General features: G+C 39.4%; 1 long non-coding RNA gene across 8 annotated transcripts in view; it reads left to right on the forward strand.

Annotated features, from left to right (window-relative positions):
* The window catches only part of LOC149126014 (uncharacterized), a 166,758-nt gene that overhangs the window by 42,173 nt on the left and 104,573 nt on the right, over positions 1–20,012 (forward strand). The gene's annotated exons all lie outside the window — the stretch shown is intronic.

Raw genomic sequence — 20,012 nt, forward strand, 5'->3', positions numbered from 1 at the left:
GTCTAGCACTTTCAGACTTGCTAATTTCTTATGCCAATGTTTTGTTTTTTATATTGCAGCATGTGCATTTTAAGGAGGAAATGTTTATACATGTTTTAAAAACACATTCCTCCAAAAAGGAATGTAGCCTTATTATACATGCCAGTACACTGATTTTAGACTAGGGAGACCCATATCCGACTTCTAACCTACAGAACTGTAAGACAACAAATTTATGTTATTTTAAGCCACTATATATATATATTTTTTTTGGAGTTTGTTGGATTGGCCATAGGAAACACAGTTGACTTGATGAGCATTGAATTCTGGGTTTGTCTGTTAGATTGTGGTGTTAATGAACATTTCGTCTCTCCTGTAATTTGGCTCTGGAGTCCTGAGTGGTACAGTGTTTAGGTAGTGTTTTGAGATTTATTGATTTATTGTAGTGCATGCAGTCATTCCAACTTGCAGTGTCTGATTGCTGTACACTTAGAGAAGGTAAACTTTATAACTGCATACAGGCGGTGGCAACTTAATCCCTCCATTATTATGATCCTTATTGATGTACCTTAGTGGTTTAATTGATTTCCTCTATCAATGATTGCATAAACTGTTTTAAATACCAATGTTAAAATTTCATCCTTCTATATTTTTCTTGAAATCTAACTATTTTGTATACAGTTGTTTTAGTGATGCTGAGATGATTTGCACAGTAAAGTCAGGATAAATGCTTAATTCTTTCCCGTTAGTGTAACATTTTCAAAATAAAGAATTGGCACCATGATTATCCTGAATGTGTAAAATTAGTTGTATTCCCCTCTCTAAATTTTATTCACTTATTTACTAATTTAAATTTTATTTGAAAGGCTGAGAGAGGGACTTAGGGGCAAGGGGAGAGGCAGAGAATCATCTTCCATTTGCTGGCTCACTACCCAAATGCCTGTAAGCTGGAACTGGGCAAGGTCTTAAAGCAGGGCCCAAGTTCAATCCAGGTTTCCCACATGGGTGGTTGGGACCCAGTTACTTAGGTTACCATCTTCTGCCTCCCAGCATATGCATCAGCAGTTAGCTGGAACTGGGAGCACAGCTAGGACTCAAACTCAGGCACTCTGATGTGGGACAGCATCCGAACCACCGCATCCAGTTCCTGCTCTTCTCATCCTCTTTCTCATTGAGAAAACACCATCTTGAACTCATAGGCTTTTTTTGATATCAGTATGTTTGGTCATTAGGATTAATTAATAAATTGTGTATTTGCATACTGTACTCTTCCACAAGGGGTCTTTTCATGTTCACTTTGTGAGATTTTGACAACACACACAGTTTTCCGTAGCTTCCCTCTTGACAACAATAGGCTATTAAAGCCCTATCCTAATATATTTCCTTTGCAAAGTGTGTAAACAGTGGTTTCTCAATCACATATTTTAGCATGTATTTTTCATAGTGTCTTATTTTATATACATACCCTATTTATTCACCAATTTGTGTAAGTTAGAAATTTAGGTTATTTTTAATTATTTTGTATCTTCTAAAGAGGAAGGAATCATTGAAATTAAACAGCTTGGGGCCGGCGCTGTGGCACAGAGGGTTAACACCCTGGCCTGAAGCACCAGCATCCCATTTGGGTTCTGGTTTGAGATCCAGATGCTCCACTTCCAATCCAGCTCTCTGCTATGGCCTGGGAAAGCAGTAGAGGATGGCCCAAGTCCTTGGGCCTCTGCACCCACGTGGGAGACCCGCAAGAAGCTCCTGGCTCCTGGCTTCGGATTGGCACAGCTCTGGCCGTTGTGGCCATCTGGGGAATGAACCAACAGATGGAAGACCTCTCTCTCTCTCTCTCTCTCTCTCTCTCTGCCTCTCCTCTCTCTGTGCAACTCTTTGAAATAAATAAATAAATAAATCTCTTTATTTATTTGAGACGTAGAGTTACAGACAGTGAAAGGGAGAGACAGATAGAAAGGTCTTCTTCCCTTGGTTCATTTCCGAAGTGGCCACTACAGCTGGCGCGCTGCACCAATTAGAAGCCAGGAGCCAGGTACTTCTTCCTGGTCTCCCATGCGGGTGCATGGGCCCAAGTACTTGGGCCATCCTCCACTGCCCTCCCAGGCCACAGCAGAGAGCTGGACTGGAAGAGGAACAACCGGGACTAGAACCCGGTGCTCATATGGGATGCCAGCGCCACAGGAGGAGGATTAACCAAGTGAGCCATGGCACCTGCCAATAAGTCTTTTAAAAACAGCTTGTGATTACATGTTAACATTTTTTCCAGGATATTAATGTTTTCATAAAGCAGCCATATTCAGATAACATAACCACATTTTTAAGGGACTTTTTATGTGACATTATTGTGTTAGGCATTACAGAGATAAAAGTAAATAGCAGAGCCTTTGCTCTTAAGAATCAAACACTGCAGTTTGAATGATAAAAGGACAACATAATGGTTGAATGCAAGCAGTAAATATACTAATACACAGGATGTATCCATTTTAAAGTTTCTTGACTGCCTGTACAAAATGTACCACTCCCCAAAATTGAAATAGAGGAAGTTATAGCCAGTAAAACATTTTTTTATGATTCTTCGCAGTTAGACAGTGGCAAAAAGCATTGTCAAAGAAAGTTCACTGCACCAGGTCAGAGAGTGAAGGAAGATTTATCCAAGACTTTCGCAGTAAGGGGAAGGGATTGAACGGCGATGAAACGAAGGGCTACACAGGTTGTAAGAGTTGAGGTGAAGTGGTGTTACAGGTAAAACAGTGGCAGAGAAAGCATTATTACCCCAGTTCTTTGTCTCACATAGAAGAATTTCCAAGTGGACAAGGCAAAGAGAAAGCAAGGTGTGTTTAAAAGCAAGATTTATTAGAGTCTGAGACCTCCAACCAGAATGGCTTAGAGGGGTGTTCCAGGAGACACACAACCTGAAGGGACTGTTGGTACTGGGGTTTTCAAGCACAGTTTTGGGGAAGCAAAAAACTGAGAATCAGGTTGACATTGTTACAAACCTACCAAAAGAATGGCTCTGTAATTGCTAAGGGGTAGGATAGGTAACTTGTTTTTACAGTAAACTGTGAGCTCAGAGTGGAATCCTCACTCCGTTGGTGTCTCATGGTAAAACTGGAGATTCCTGAGGTAGTAGGGCAGGTACTGTCAATCTTGCTAAAGGTAACTTGTGGGCAAAGAAAGCATTTTGAACCCTCAGTTTGCACTAGGATCACCCTGATTGCCTTTTAATCCAGGGGGATGAGTCTTTGACAGCTTGTTTGGCTTCTTGGCTTTACTCAAAGGAAAAGTAAACTTTGTGGTATCTTGTATGAAAGGCCGCCACAAAACACACCAAATGCCAGAGTAAAGGGGAAGGTTTATTGTTGGATAGGGGAAACCCTACAGGCTGAAGAGAAGGGTGAAAAGGAGATGGGATCCGGAGCGCATGTGTGGGGAAGCAGGTCTTGCTCTAGGCTTGCAGGGGGGTAGCGAAGTGGGTCCAATGAATCCCGATAGGGTAAGCTGGTCTGTGCTTAGGACCAAAGCTTACTGTGCAAGATGGATACTGGGTCAGGGCCAAGATAGCAACTGGGGCTTGAGCTGGGACCCCAGATAACATGGCACCATTTTACTAATGTTGTAGACAGCCAGAAGCAAGGTGCCTATGCAGTTAGGTTCTCAACCTTTGAAAGAAATGGGAAGATACAGTTCTTACCTTCTGAGACAATTAACTTGCAAAAAGATGGCTCTTGGGTACTTGAGAAAGACATGCCCTTGTGTGAAAAGTGGCAGGAGGCTGTGAAAGATATCTATACACATTTTAAAAGGGCAGAGAAATAATTTAAATGACTGATTTATGAAGTGTTTTAAAATAATGGAGGTCAGGGTCCTGTAGTAGGATAGAGATCTGTGGGTTTAATCAAGTGAATATTATGGTCACCTTGATATTTCATAACAAAAATTTCATGAAATTGTTTACCAATCAGTTGAAAAATTACAAAGAAATCTCATTACAACCATCTCTTCAATCATAGCAACCTTTCCATCAATATCCTGGATGATCTGTCTTTGCTCATAATCCAGTATGCTAAAAATCTGAAGACAAAAAGAAAATGCAGTACAAACTAATTGGAGATTGAAAAATTTTAGGCAGTTAATGAAAGAGGTATTAACCTCAAGTTACAAAGCCCCTGACAAAATTACAGCAGGACTAGGCCAATTAACAACTGAAAAAGAAAATCTGTAAAAGCATTGACATAATTGGGCTTCAACAGAGAGTAATTTGAATATCAACGGATGAAGGAAGAGTTGTTGAAAATTTAGCAAAAGTGATCAACCAAAACATAATGAGGATAAAGTGAAATGCAGAGTTAATAATGTAGATTTATGCTATCACAGAAGTTATTAGAAAAAATAACTGCTATCAAGAATGATGATTTTTAAAAGCTTTAAAGAATTATAATCAATGTAAAATAAGCCTATTTTCCTAACATTAGTTTGATTTTTAAAGATAAAAACCTAATGAATTTTTTTGTTCCTTAGAGTACTTCAAAGAATTCATGGTAAATGAAATCAAAAGATTAGTTGAATTTGGTACAAATTTTGAAATCCATGCATGGCAAAGGTTTTCAAAAAGTACAGGTGTATAAAAATTGGCACCAATTCTTTTTTAATAGAGAACGTTTTTATTACTATAAAGAGAACAAATTTCACATATTTCTTAGCTACAGGTCTAAGAAGATAACTACATTTCTCTCCCTCCCTGTTTCTCTCCTTCAATTATGTGCTGATTTTGCCTTAGAGAAACCCATTCTTTATCATTGTATTGTATTTGGTTATGGACTATGTTAAATGACCAGACATTTAGAGAAAACATTGTTGAAAACACTCAAATGTTAAATGTCTATCACCAAAGTTTAATAAATGATACTTTCTTTACTCTTGGAAGCTAAGAGTTAATGTTAAGACTTCTACTCTGAACTCACCTAGATGGGGTAACACTCTGTGAACTGGATGAAAGCTATGGATTCCCTTTCAGGAAAATTTGCATGTGTACAAAAATTACATATTCGATATTAGAATGTTTATGGATTCTGCAAAGTCCAAGTTAAGAATGCCTGCTAATCAGAGGTTGTCTGGATTGTCCACCGTGAATGGAATTCACATTCCACTGGTATAAAAAATGAGTCCATAATATCACAAGACAGCAAGGCATTTAAAATATCAAGACAAACATTATGGAGTTTCAAAATAAGTGGAGTAACTTAAAAGCACTGAATAATTACAGAGGTTGAAATAAATAATTGGCACTAAAGTAAAGTCGAAAATGTTTTTCCATTAGACTGAGACAGTGACTAATATGTGTGTATGAGTTATTTCAGGTTGCTTTGATACAATATGGAGAGGGGAAGAGATAATGTAAGACACTGCATTTTTTGGAGCATGCTTGGCCATTTAGTTCATCATATTTAGTCACTGTGGGGACCACAAAACAAAGTGAATAGATATTTTTATATGATGTCTTTCAAGTTTTTTTGATAGTATTTAATAGGATTTTTTTATTTCCAAAAAAGTTTGCTGGGATTGCTGAATTACCTTTCTAACTATGACTTTATTATTTTATAATGAAAGCTAATTTAAAAGCAGGGGAGAATATGCTCAAATTCTCTTAATACACAAATTGTTGAATGGTCGAACATGGCCTAAGTTTTTGATACACAAAATGAGTTCAGGTGCAATAGAGTCATTGTAAAACTCCCTATCCCTGGATCTCCAAATTTACTTCAATGTAAACGGAAGATGGTGTTTATTAAAGGACAAGGAATACATGTGTGCTGCTTTGAAGCTTACGTACATAATACAGAAAGTAAGCAGTGTCTTGAACAATTGTTGAGGACATTCATCAATTTTTTTTTTCTCATGGAAAAGTATTTTATCACTAAAATTGGTAAGAATTATTGTTGCTGAAATCTGTTTTATTATTCTTAAGTTTTCTACATCCTTTAATTTCCTGTGGTGCCCACTCTGTCCTTGATATGCTGCTAGTTTGGGCACAAGGTGGTGTGTTAGCTAACCAAGTCGTCATCAGAACTCGGCTACTGCTCTGTATTTGCATGAAGGATGAGCTATGATGTATGCCTTTACAGTCAAATTTCTGGGTCTCAGTTCCCACATTAAGCCCATCTAAACCTAACAAGCATTGCAGAGGTCCACCTCCTAAAACTATTCCATTAGGGGTTAGAGTTGCAACACATAACTTTTGAGAAGACACCAAGATGCAGTTGCAAGTAACTTTGTGCATTTCCTAAAGCTGCTTAGTCTTAATTCTCTCCAAGGATTCATGTCAAATTTACAGACTTTGTTCAGAATCTGATACTTTCTAATTTTTCTATAGTTAAGGCAGCCAAACTGTGTTCTACACTCCCCTTCCCATATCCAATGCTCTGTCTAGTCTTAACTACTGAAGTTCTAGCAGTCTTCAGTCTTTTTAAGAGTCAGCCCAGGTTGCTGTAGCAAAATACCACAGGTTATTTTCTTGGATTAAAGAACAGAAATTTATTTTCTCACTGTTTGAGAGGCTGGGAGTCAGAAATCAGGGTGCTAATAGGATTAGTTTCTCCTGGGTCCTCTGAACTTGGCTTACAGGTAGTTTCTTCTCAATGTGTCCTCACATGACTTTCTCTCTCTACATGCACCTACCCTTGTAGTCTTCTCTTAAAAGGACATTAGTATTAATAAATTAGGATCCCATGCATATAATCTATTTTAAACTTAATTACCATTTTAAATTCCCCAAATCCAAATACATTCACTAAATAGTGGGGGTGCAATTTAGGACTTCAATCTAGGAATTTTTATGGTACACAATTAAGTACACACCACTTCAAAACTGTATGATGCTTCATGGTACTTGTTCCTAATGTGTATTTACAAACATTTACTTAATTATTTCAGTGGCAGAGAGACCAATATGGGAGAGAGCAAGGAACAAAGCGAGGGAGGGAGAGATCCCATCTGTTTATTCACACCCAAGATGTCTGAGAGAGGGAGAGGGAGAGAGAGAGAGAGAGATCTCACTTGCCTGTTCACATCCCAGATGTCAGAGAGAGATCCCATCTGTCTGTTCACACCTCAGATGTCTGAAACTGCCAAGCCTGGGCAAGGCAAGATCCAGAAGCTTGGAGTCAGATACTCAATCCAGGTCTCATACTAAGGGCAGGGACACAGTTACTTGAGGCTTCATTTGATAGACCTTAGTGTGTAAATTAGCAGGAAGTTGGAATCAGAAGCAAAGCCAAGGCTCAAACCCAGGCATTCCAATATGGAGGCTGAATGTTCCAGTGTTTGGCTTGGTAGGCCAAATGATTGCCCCTAACATTGTTAAGTCTTAATTAGAAACATTATTTCCTGGAACAAAATACTTTCTAACTAGTTAATATGGTTTAATGATTTTTTTATCTTTTTAAAATTTATTTATTTGACACATAGCATTAGACAGTGAGAGAGACAGAGAGGAAAGTCTTCATTCCATTGGTTCACCACCCAAATGGCCACCATGGCTGGCGTGCTGTGCTGATCCTAAGCCAGGAGCCAGGTGCTTCTTCCTGGTCTTCCATGCGAGTGCAGGAGCCTTGGGCCATCCTCCACTGCCCTTCCGGGCCACAGCAGAGAGCTGGACTGGAAGAAGAGCAACTGGGACCAGAACCAGTGCCCACATGGGATGCCGGCGCCACAGGAGGAGGATTAACCAAGTGAGCCACGGTGTCAGCCCTGTTTTTTATTCTTATAATTAAATATTTGCATTAATATGAAGGAAAATTTTCATGTATTTCATAGATACCATTCTAAGAAGGCAACCATACTTCCATCCCTCCTCTCTTCCTCACTCCTTCCCTCAATCTCCCCACTTCCTTTATTTTTTTCTCTGAATTTTGTAATACACTTTAAATTCACTTTATAATCACAGGCTTAAGGCACCACAAAGCATAATGTTCAGTAAGTAAAAAGTAGAAATACCATGGTTCCACTGTTCCACAGGAGTAGAGATAAGGGCTAAAAATAATCATATAATGTGAGTTCCATTCTTACACACATTTTTGTATTCTGGATTAACTACCACATATCATAGAAAACATTTGTCTTTTGGGACTAGGTTATTTCACTAAGCATAATGGTATGCATTAGCAATCATTCTGTTGCAAAAAAAAAAGATTTTTTTTTTATGAATGAGTAGTATCCCATAATGCATATATTCCACGTTTTCTTTATCCAATCATCAATTGATTGACATCTGGGTTGACTCCGTATCTAAGCTATTGGAAATTGAGCTGCAATAAATGTTGGGGTACAAGTAACTCTTTGAAATGCTGATTTAATTTCTTTAGGATAAATTCCCAGGAATGGGTTGGTTGGATCATATGGTAGATGTATTTTCAGATTTCTGAGATATGTATGTATATATATGTGTGTGTGTGTGTGTGTGTGTGTGTGTGTATTTTTTTCTGTATGGGGAGGCAAGGTGAAACGTCACTTGGTGAGGTGAAACTTCAAGGTGTTTTTTTTTTTTTTTCCATATCCCTGATGGAGAGTGATCCTAAGCATCTTTCATGTGTTTGTTGGCCTTTTGTATTTCATCCCCTGTCCCTTGCCCATTTCTTATTTGGATTCTTTGTTTTGTGGTTGTTCACTTTGAGCTCTTTTTAGATTCTATAAGTTAATATTTTTAGATACACAGTTTGCAAAATTTTTCTACAATTCTGTTAGTTGCCTCTTTACTTTCTTGAGTGCTTCCTTTGCTGTGCAGAAGTTTCTTAGCTTGATGTAATCCCATTGGTCTATATTGGCTTTCATTGCCTGTGCTTCTGGGATATTTTCCAAGATGTTGCCTTTGCTAATGTTTTGAAGAGTTTCTCTTAAGTTTCCCTTTAGGAATATGACAGTGTCGTGTCATAGATTTGGAACCTTGATTTATTTTGAGTTGATTGTTGTAATAGGTGTAATGTAGGGATCTTGTTTCATACTTCTGCATGTAGAGATCCAATTTTCCCAGTACCACTTGTTGAAAAGACTACTTTCTACAAGGATTGATGTTAGCTCATTTGTCAAAGATTATTTAGTAGTATATGCATGGATTAATTTTTGGTGTTCCTATTCTATTCCATTGGTCTACACGTCTGTCTTTGTGCCAGTACAAGGTTTTTTGATTATAACTGTCCTGTAGTATGTCTTGATTTCTGGTATTGTGTTACCTCAGGCTTTGGTTTTGTTGCTTAAGATTACTTTTATTGTTTAAGATTACTTTAGATTACTTTTAATTGTGAATTTCCAGAAAAGTTTTAACATTGTTTTTCTAAATCTGTGAAGAATGTTGCTGGTGTTTCGATTGGGATTGCATTGAATCTGTAGATTGCATTGGGTAGTATGGGCTTTTAGATGATAGTAATTCTTTGAATTCTTTGAATGAGCATAGCAGATTTCTACATTTCTTTGTGTCTTCTTCTATTTCCTTATTAATGTTTGAAATTTTCATTGTTTTTTTTTTTTTACTTTCATTTAATAAATGTAAATTTCCAAAGTACAGCTTTTGGATTACAGTGGCTATTCCCCCCACATAACTTCCCTCTCACCCACAACCCTCCCATCTCCTGCTCCCTCTCCCATCCCATTCACATCAAGATTCATTTTCAATTATCTTTATATACAGAAGATCAATTTAGTATATACTAAGTAAATATTTCAGTAGTTTGTACCCACACAGAAACACAAAGTGTAAAGAGTTTGAGTACTAGTTATAGCATTAATTCACATTGTAAAACACATTAAAGACAGAGATCCCACATGGGGAGTAAGTGCACAGTGACTCCTGTTGTTGACTTAACAATTAACACTCTTACAGATGGCGTCAGTAATCACCCGAGGCTCTTGTCATGAGCTGCCAAGGCTATGGAGCCTTTTGAGTTCTCCAACTCTGATCTTATTTAGAAAAGGTCATAGTCAGAGTGGAAGTTCTCTGCTCCCTTCAGAGAAATATACCTCCTCCTCCTTTGATGTGGTTTTTTTTTTTTTTTTTTTTTTGCCAGAGTGTCTTGGCTTTCCCTAAAATACTCTCATGGGCATTTCAGCCGGATCCACATGCCTTAAGGGCTGATTCTGAGGCCAGAGTGCTGTTTAGGACATCTGCCAGTCTATGAGTCTGCTGTGTATCCCATTTCCCATGTTAGATCATTCTCTCCCTTTTTGATTCTATCAGTTAGTATTAGCAGACACTAGTCTTGTTTGTATGATCCCTTTGACTCTTAGACCTATCAGTGTGATCAATTATGAACAGAAATTGATCACTTGGACTAGTGAGATTGCATTGGTACATGCCATCTTGATGGGATTGTATTGGGATTCCCTGGCACGATTCTAACTCCACCATCTGGGGCAAGTCCGATTGAGCATGTCCCAAATTGTACATCTCCTCCCTCTCTTATTCCCACTCTTATATTTAACAGGAATCACTTTTCAGTTAAATTTAAACACCTAAGAATAATTGTGTGTTAAAGAGTTCAACCGATGGTATTAAGTAGATATTTTACACCCTTGGTTAAATTTATTCCAGCATATTTTAATTTTTTGTAGTTATTGTGAATAGGATGGATCTTACAAGGTCTTTTCAGCCATGGCACTTTCTGTGTATACAAAGGCTGGTAATTTTTGTGTGTTGATTTTATATCCTGCTACTTGACCAAACTCTTTGAGTTCCAACAGTTTCTTAATGGAGTCTTTTGGTTCCTCTATATAAAGAATCATGTCATCTGCAAATAGGGATAATTTGACTTCCTTCTTTCCAAATTGTATTCCTTTGACTTATTTTTCTTACCTAATGGCTATGGCTAAAACTTCCAGAACTATATTGAAAAGAGAAAGAGAAAATGGGCCTCCTTTTCTGGTTCTGGATCTCAGTGGAAATACTTCCAACTTTCCCTAATTCAGGAATATTCTGGCTGTGGGTTTGTTATAGGTGGGCTTGATTGTGTTGAGATATGTTAATTCTATACCCATTTTGCTTAAGTTTTTATGATGAAATGTTGTATTTCATCAAAAGCTTTCTCTGCATCTGTAGAGATATTCATGTGGTTTTTATTTATGAATTTATTAATGTAAAATATTACATTTATTGATTTGCATATATTGAATCATCCCTTCAACCCTGGAATCAATTCCACTTAGTACAGGTGAATGATATTTTTGAAGTGTTTTCGGGTTTGATGAACTAGCATTTTGTTGAGGATTTTTTTTTTTATTGACAGGCAGAGTGGACAGTGAGAGAGAGAGAGAAAGGTCTTCCTTTGCCGTTGGTTCACCCTCCAATGGCTGCCACGGCCAGTACACTGTGGCCGGCGCACCGTGCTGATCCAATGGCAGGAGCCAGGTACTTCTCCTGGTCTCCCATGGGGTGCAGGGTCCAAGTACTTAGGCCATCCTCCGCTGCACTCCCTGGCCACAGCAGAGAGCTGGCCTGGAAGAGGGGCAACCGGGACAGAATCTGGCGCCCCGACCCGGACTAGAACCCGGTGTGCCGGCGCCACAAGGCGGAGGATTAGCCTAGTGAGCCGCGGCGCCTGCTGTTGAGGATTTTTACATCTATGTTCATCAGAGATATTGGTCTATAGTTGTCTTTCTGTGCTGTATATTTTATGGTTTTGGAGTTAAGGTGATGCTGGCCTCATGGGAGTAGTTAGGGAGGACTCCCTTTCTGTTGATTTGAATAATTTAGGAAAAAAATTGGATTAATTCTTCATTAAAAGTTTGGTATAATTCAGCAGTGAGACCATCCAGTCTTGGGCTTTTCTTATTTGGGATTGTCTTTATCACTGAAGCAATTTGTCTATTGGGGTTTTCTATGTCTGCATGCCTCAGTTTTGGTAAATTGTATTTGCCTAGAAATCTTTCCATTTCTTCTAGATTTTCCAATTTGTTGGCTTATAATTTGTAATAATTCCTTATGATTCCTTTTATTTCAGTGGCATCATTTGTAACAACTTTTCACCTCTGGTTTCATTACTTTGGTTATTTTTCCTTTTTTGTGATTAGTCGGGCCAATGGTATATGAATTTTGTTTATTTTTTCAAACAAATTGCTTCTTATTTCACTTATCTTTTGCTTTTTTTTATGCTTCTATCTTGTTCTCTAATTTTTACTGCTTCTTCTCCCCTACTAATTTGGGATTTGGTTTGCTCTTGTTTTCCCAGTTCCTGAAATACATTGTTAGATTATTTGATATCTTCAGTTTCCTAATTGAGCACTAATTGCTATAAACTTTGCTCTTAAGACTGCTTTTGCTGTATCCCATAAGTTGTGATATGTTATATTGCCATCATCATTAGTTTCAAGGAATTGACAAATTTCCCTCTTGATTTCTTTTGTTATGTGCTGTTTATTATAGAGTATGTTGTTAAGTCTCCATGTGTTTGTCTATTTTCTAGAGTTTATTAATTTCCAGCTCCCTTCCATTGTGGTCAGAAAACATACATAGTATGATTTCAATTTTGACTTTGTTGAGACTTATTTTGTGTGCTAGAGAATGTCCTATGAGCTGATGAAAATAATACATATTCTGAGGCTGTGGCGTGAAATGTTCTGTAGAGATCCATTAGATTCATTTTAGTTGACAACATGCTTTGGCTCTGTTCTTTCTTCATTGATTTTTTTGCCAAGTTGATGTGTCCATGGATCAGAGTGAGGTGTCGAATTCTACCATTAAGATTGTGTTGGACCATATGTCCCCTTTTAGATATATTAAGATTTGGTTTAAGTAAGTGAGTACTCCAATACTGGGTGCGTATATATTCACTATCATCATGTCTTTGTATTTATTTGATGCCATAATCATTATATAATGACCTTCTTTGTCTATTTTAACAGTTTTTGTCTTAAAGTGTATTTTGTCTGATATTAGGATAGCTACAGCTGCTAACTTTTTTTTTTTTTTTTTTTTTTTTTTTTTTTGACAGGCAGAGTGGACAGTGAGAGAGAGAGAGACAGAGAGAAAGGTCTTCCTTTGCCAGTGGTTCACCCTCCAATGGCCGCTGCGGCTGGCGTGCTGCGGCCGGCACACCATGCTGATCTGATGGCAGGAGCCAGATACTTATCCTGGTCTCCCATGGGGTGCATGGCCCAAGTACTTGGGCCATCCCCAACTGCACTCCCTGGCCACAGCAGAGAGCTGGCCTGGAAGAGGGGCAACCGGGACAGAATCCGGCGCCCTGACCGGGACTAGAACCTGGTGTGCTGGCACCGCAAGGCGGAGGATTAGCCTAGTGAGCCACGGCGCTAGCGCTAACTTTTTATTTACATTTGCATGGAATATTTTTCCATCTTTTCACTCTCATCTATGTGTCTTTGTTGGTGAGGTATATTTCTTGTATGCAACATATAGATAGTTCTTGCTTTTTAATCATTTCATCCAGTCTGTATCTTTCAGTTGGAGAGTTTAGCTTTTTGCATTCTGTGTGATTACTATTGATGACTTTGTTTTGCCAATTTTCCATAAATGTTCTTTTTTTGTTTTGGATCTCCTTTGTAGTGTATTAGGATGTTTTCTGCCTTCACATTGTTCGATGATGCTGGTTATCTTTGTCTCTGTGTGTATTATATCCTTAAGTTTGATTTTTAGGACTGGCTGGGGGCGGGGGTGAAAAATTCTGTCAGTTCCTGTTTGCTTTTGGAGGTATATATTTCACCCTAAATTACAAATGAGAGCTTCACTGGATACAGAATTCTAGGCACTTTTTTCTTTAAGGACTTGAACTTTATCTTGCCATTCTCTCCTCAACTTTAGGATTTCTGATGAAAAATTTATGGTCAATCTAGTTGGAAATCATTTAAAGTTAATCTGGCATTTCTCTCTTGTACATTTTAGGATCTTTGCTTTGTGTTTTACTTTTCTAAGTTCATAAATTGTGGTGAAGATCTTCTCTGATCATGTTGATTAGTTTTATGTACTTCCTATACTTGGACGTTCATATCTGACCAAATTAGGCAAATTTTATGCTGTTATTTCACTGAGTAAATTTTTTAAGTCTTCTTATTTTTTCATTCCTTCAGGGATGGCTGACCCATATATATTTTGTCATTTGATGGTATCCCATAGATCCTGAATGCATTTTGCTTTTAATTTTTTTGAGTATTTTTTTTCTTTTTTTTTTCCTGAGGTATTTCAAACCTTGTTTTACAGCTCCAGTATTATTTTTGTCACCTTCACTGGGTTGGTTGTTCAGTTTCCACTATATTTTTTATTTGATACATTGAATTCTTCATTTCTAGTATTTCGGTTTCATTTTTCTTTCATATTTTCTGGCTAAATTTTTCTTCCATGTCATTCACAGACTTCTTTAATTCATATAATTGCTTTCTTTGTTTTTGTGTAACCTTAAAATCATTATTTTGAATTATTTTTCAGGCATTTAATCTTCATCTTCACATTCTAATATTGCAAGTTTGTTGTGTTCCTTTCAGGGAGTCATATTGTCTTCCTTATTCATTTTTCTTGTATTTCTATGCTAATTTTTATGCATTTAGAGAAACATTTGTTGATATCTCCTCTGAAGTCTTTGTTCTTGGAATTGTGCCTCTAGGCATAGTGGGATGCCTGCACATTCAGGGAATATCCATAGATGTGTGCTGGGTGGGACCAAGGAGCTCTGTCAAGCATGTGTGGGTGTTGCAGAAGTCCTCGGTAACAACCAAATACTGGGTTGTAGGTCTTCTCTGTAGTCAGTCAGGGAGAGGGGATGATTGCCCTGGCTGGAATGACCTCTGCCCTTCGCCATGCCCAGGTGAAGCTCTGTGTCTGCACTCCCTATTTGCGCAGGCATGTAAACTGTAGAAGCTACATGCTCTGTAGAGTGAACCTGGAGCCCTCTGCAGTGTCCATTCCCAGCACTCATGGATTTTTGAGCAGTTTGTGGAGTTGAGCTTAGTAATTGTCCCAAGACACAGCCACACACTAGACCCTTGTCAATTTCCCTGCCTGTCACACAGTCAGAGGATTCGCACAGTGGCAGCGTACCGGGATCCTCTCTGCCCTGTGAGCCTCCCTTTCTGATGGGGTTAGCTACCTCTTCCCTGAGCTGGGCACCCTGATGGGGGGGAGCGAGGGAAGCATTGTGCCCTCTGTTACAGAATGACGTGGTCATCCTGCCTCCTCCCAGCTCGTCCTCCCAGACTCAGTATTGGGGACCGTGAGCCCCTTCCCCAGACAGAATCTCCAGGGGAGCGCAGGCTTCTGCCCGCCCCTCCTGCCGCACTCGCACTCGGGGAAGATGGCTCCTGCCAGCTGCTGGCGGGGGTAGGTGGCGGTGTCCCACGGCTGCTGAATGTCTACAATCCTTGCTGCTCCTTGGAGTCTCCTCATTCTGTAGACTTTCCTCCAGCCATCTCCCAGGAGTGCTGGCCCTCCCCACCCCCCGGGCTTTCTGGCATTTTCCTGTGATTGAGATCAGCATGTCTTTTCACTAACCAGGCATCTTGGAATCTCCCTGTATTTTTTTTTTCCAAAGAGTGAAAAATCACCTTGCTAGTATCTACCTTAGATACTATCAGCTCACATGGGGCCTTCCTAAGATTCCTTCTGCTTTGAAAAAATGTATATAAAGAGGTTAAAGCATAATATAGGTCCTTCAGAACATGGTGCAGTTGAAATGAGTGAAGCTTCGGAAACAGCACTTGAGACAGATTGCATCAAAAGGAACTGCAAGAACTGTCCTGCATTGGGCTGTGGCAGCGGCAAGGCGACAGTGTGTCTGAGTGGCCTGTTTAGACCTCATTTCCGAAGGCAGGTGCACTCCAGCCGAAGCTTGAATGAACAGCAGTCATTGGGGTGATGAGTGAAGTGAGGGTCACGAGCTGACAGCAAAGCAGAGCTCTTAGGGGGAGAAAAGAGATGGAGTGACTCCATCCGTGTTTTATTTGGTCAAGTGATTTCCTGAGATCTCTGGGATCTTCGTCTAAATGATTTGCTTGTTGCAGCATTTTCATGTTTTGACCTACTCGTTCCCTCCAGAGACTATAAATTTGCTTTTCTGGCCTGCTCTATAACTTTGCATGCAACAACATAAATAATCTAATTCCCTGGACTTCTAAATGCAAGAAATTGGTGTTATAAGTAATTTTCTTTTTAGGATTTTCATGTTGCAGTGAATTTTAAAAATGACAGATATGGACCAAGGGATTGATATGTTTAACAACTCAATGGCTGATTTAAATTTTTAGAGAATAAAAGCGAGACACTTCATGTCTGCAAAGCCCCTGGTGAGCCCAGTCCTGTTGCTTTCCCACCCTCGGATCTGGCTTGCTCTGTCTCTTGCTCTCTGCAGTCCCATCAACTTCCTCCCTGTCTCATGAAAGCATTTATTACTTTCAGTTCCATTGTCAAATGTATTCGTTTTCTTTGTGAATAGCCCCATATTCTTCATTAGAACTTCAGTTCCATCTGTGTCGTCGGAGGCCGTATCCTCAGCCCAAGCAGAGTACCTGGTACACAGTGACTATGATAGCCAGTCAATTATTTTTGCATGACTAAATGTGATTCAAATTAAAATGCAGTTATTTGTTATGGAGGCAAAATGGAATGCTAAGTGTATCACACAGGAAAATAAAACCAGTGAACATTTTCAGGTTTGACTTTTTGCTTTTGTGTGATCATGCTAATTTTACTGGTTTTGTTTGCATCAGTCTATCTTCATTTTAATAGAGTAGGTCCTAATGATAATCCATGAGCACATGTATTCACTGGATTTGTGTTGGTCTTGGTTTCTCTGCCTCCTATATATAGCTTAATTTTTATTAAATCCTGAGGGATGCAATATAGATAGAAGAGGAATAGCAAGGAATAAAAGAGGAAGAGGAGGAGAAGGATCAAACTCACTTTGTTACTCTCTGTATTTCAGACCATGCCGGTCCCTTTTTCTCTGTCTTGATAAGCCGAGTGAGGAGTGAGCACTGAACTCGGTTCCCCTTAATGCTAACAGACTTCGCTGTGTGTGAGGCACAAGGGGGATAAAAAAGAAAAGGAATGGATTCGCAGAGGAGCAGACGATCTTTGTTTCCTTCCCAAATTATAATGCGTGACTTCCCTTTGCTCTAGGAGAGTGAAACACTGTTTTTATTTATAAAATTGTTTTTAAGGTATGCTTTCCACAAGTTGTATTAATCTTCTACATGCAACACACCTTTTCATAGCAACTGATGCTTAAGGGCACAGCAGTAAGCAAATGACTGGATGTTCTCCCTACGGGGTTGCTTCTGGTTACTGTAACTACAGGCAAAGGACCAGACAGCACAGCAAGGGCCGGACACGCTTGGCAGAAACAACCGCTCAAAGATAAAAACTATCAAAGTGCATTTCCATATTAGAGAAGGCTGTTGAGCTAATGATTGCAGCAGATGCCACTTTGTTGATACACACTTCATGCTCATCCTTAAAAACATCGGCTCATTAGTCAGAGGAATCTGCTCTGATAGTGCTTCAAATTACAAATGTCTTCAGGAGTGTGGTCCATCCTGGCTTCCTGATAGCATGCGTCGCAAGAGGACTCCACTGACCCTGACTGTGGGGAAGCCTCACTGCCACCTGCGACGCAGATCATTGCTCTGAAAACCCCTTCCCTTCTACGGGACACCATCCACACAGCCACGATGCTAGAAGATTCCTCTTTCGTCTGGTGCCGTAGAGGGAGCTAAACCTGGATAAAGAAATTGACACTCACTTTACTCTCCAAGCAGACCAGTGGTGGTAAAAAGCATGTTTATGGTTTACAAAGGACTTCTCAGATGCACTATTTTGGCCATTCTTCTAAACAGCAAGCACTGTGAGTTAGATACAAGCCATGGGTGCAAGGTCAATGTTCAAGTTCATGGAAAATGAAATTGAAAGATGAATTTATTTTTGTTGGGACTTGAGGACTTGAGGTATGGCTGTGCTGCGGCTTCCTGCCATAACTTGGGACAGCAGAAATTCTCACTCACTTTACCCAGAAGGGCTCTTTTTTTCTCACCACTACTGTTTATGTCCCATGACGTGGAAAGAGTTTATACTTATGTTGAAAAATCCTCCCTCCCATTCTTCTCTTTTTCCTGCCTTTAAGTTAGCCAGGGAGTCGAGTTTGGATGACTGCACTCAATCTCACCCATTGGCTCGTGGGAAGCCCTCTGGGATTGTGTCTGGCCCAACTATTCTGTCAATATTTAAATGTTGAAAAATCGAGCTTTTGATTTCAACTGCTTCGCCTGCTCCAAAACAACCTATAATTTTAATTTTTACAGTTAAATAAGCTGCAATATTCTTACAGACAGTGCCTAAATCAGAGAGCAGCGAGCTATGGCTCACAGACCAAATCTGCTTTCCAACTGCTTTCGTAAAAAAAGCTCCACTGGAGCATAGCCACACTCATTCGTGTATTGTCCATGGTGCTTCTGTCTGTGCTTCCACAACAATGTCTTCAGTGACAGTGACGATTTGGCTCGCACCTAATATATTTATCATTTGAATTTCTGTAGAAAGTTTGTGAATTCTCAGTCTAAATCATTTCCACATGCATGTTCCTCCATGTGTCGTCAGTACTGCCATTTTCATATTGCAGTTCAACATACAATGATTCTATGGTATGAGGACAGACACGCATGCATCTTAGATTTATATAGCTATTTCTGAAGAAATAACTTAGTCCAAAAGGAAGTAAAAAAGAGTAAAAATATCAGAAGAGTGACTGGGTGCTGAGTGTATACATGGTATTACCTAAGATAGGATGATAAAAATATGTTTGAGAAATTTCAACTATTCCAGGGATGATTGTTGAACATTCAATTTAATTCCTGGTTGAGTTTTGATGTCTGCATCTATGAGGAAGATTGATGCTTAAAGAAACTAAAAATTGTGAAAATCCATTAGAAGAATATGTACTACCCATCAGGAACACACAGTCATCTCAGATTACACACAGAACAGCAGTATGATAGGTATACATTATTTTAAGGGGCATACATATTATCTTGATTCAAAAAGTTTACTCTTTTGATGGTAAACAATCATTATGATGATGATAACAGACTAATCCTATAAATGAGAGATTTAAAATGAAATACTCATTCTTATCCATCAAAAGATAGACCATATTCAATAGATTGGGAAGATAATGCTGTGATGCCTGGATTTAATAACATCCATGAGCAAAGGGGTCACACTAAGCATTGGAAGAATTAAACAGTAAAATATTAAGTGCTGTTTTTACAATAAGTTTAATAGAAAGTTGTGAAGCGTTCCATAGAGAATTATGGATCCTCTTGCTGAGTCAGAAACATTGGAAGTTCTGTTAAAACAGGTCTGAATGAAGGAGTCACTCAAATCCCAATGAGGTCTTGGTCTAATCTCTAGAACATGGTGATCATGTGACCACTGGTCCTCTGCAGGTGCTTCAAGTCACCCTGAGGGTATGACAAAGGAACCCTGGCGTCACTGCATTCTTGACCCATGCCAATGAAAAATGAAGGTTGTCACCATGGAGCAAGTGCAGCAAAAGCAGCTTTATTGGTAGAAGAAGAAAGGGAGGCCTGTGCCATGGCTCACTTGGTTAATCCTCTGCCTGCGGCGCCGGCATCCCATATGTGCACCGGTTCTAGTCTCGGGTGCTCCTCTTCCAGTCCAGCTCCCTGCTGTGGTCCGGGAGGGCAGTGGAGGATGGCCCAAGAGCTTGAGCCCTGCACCCTCATGGGAGACCAGGAGGAAGCATCTGGCTCCTGGCTTCGGATCACTGTAGCTCGCTGGCCTTGGCCACCATTTGGGGGGTGAACCAACGGAAGGAAGACCTTTCTTTCTGTCTCTGTCTCTGTCTCTCTCTCTCTCTCTCTGTCAAATAAATAAGAAAAGAAAAAAAAAAGATTCTTGGTATTGAGAGAAGAACGTGAGGTCCTTCTCAGCCATAGGGGACTCCAAGGCCATTGCCATTATAACCTGCTTGCTAATGACTTCATATCTACTTGAATGGATAGCTTCTGACTGTCCAGGATGTCAA

The sequence above is a fragment of the Oryctolagus cuniculus genome, chromosome 6 (assembly GCF_051225735.1).
Source record: "Oryctolagus cuniculus isolate XC-2025 breed Fujian yellow rabbit chromosome 6, ASM5122573v1, whole genome shotgun sequence".
Lineage (NCBI taxonomy): Eukaryota > Metazoa > Chordata > Mammalia > Lagomorpha > Leporidae > Oryctolagus > Oryctolagus cuniculus.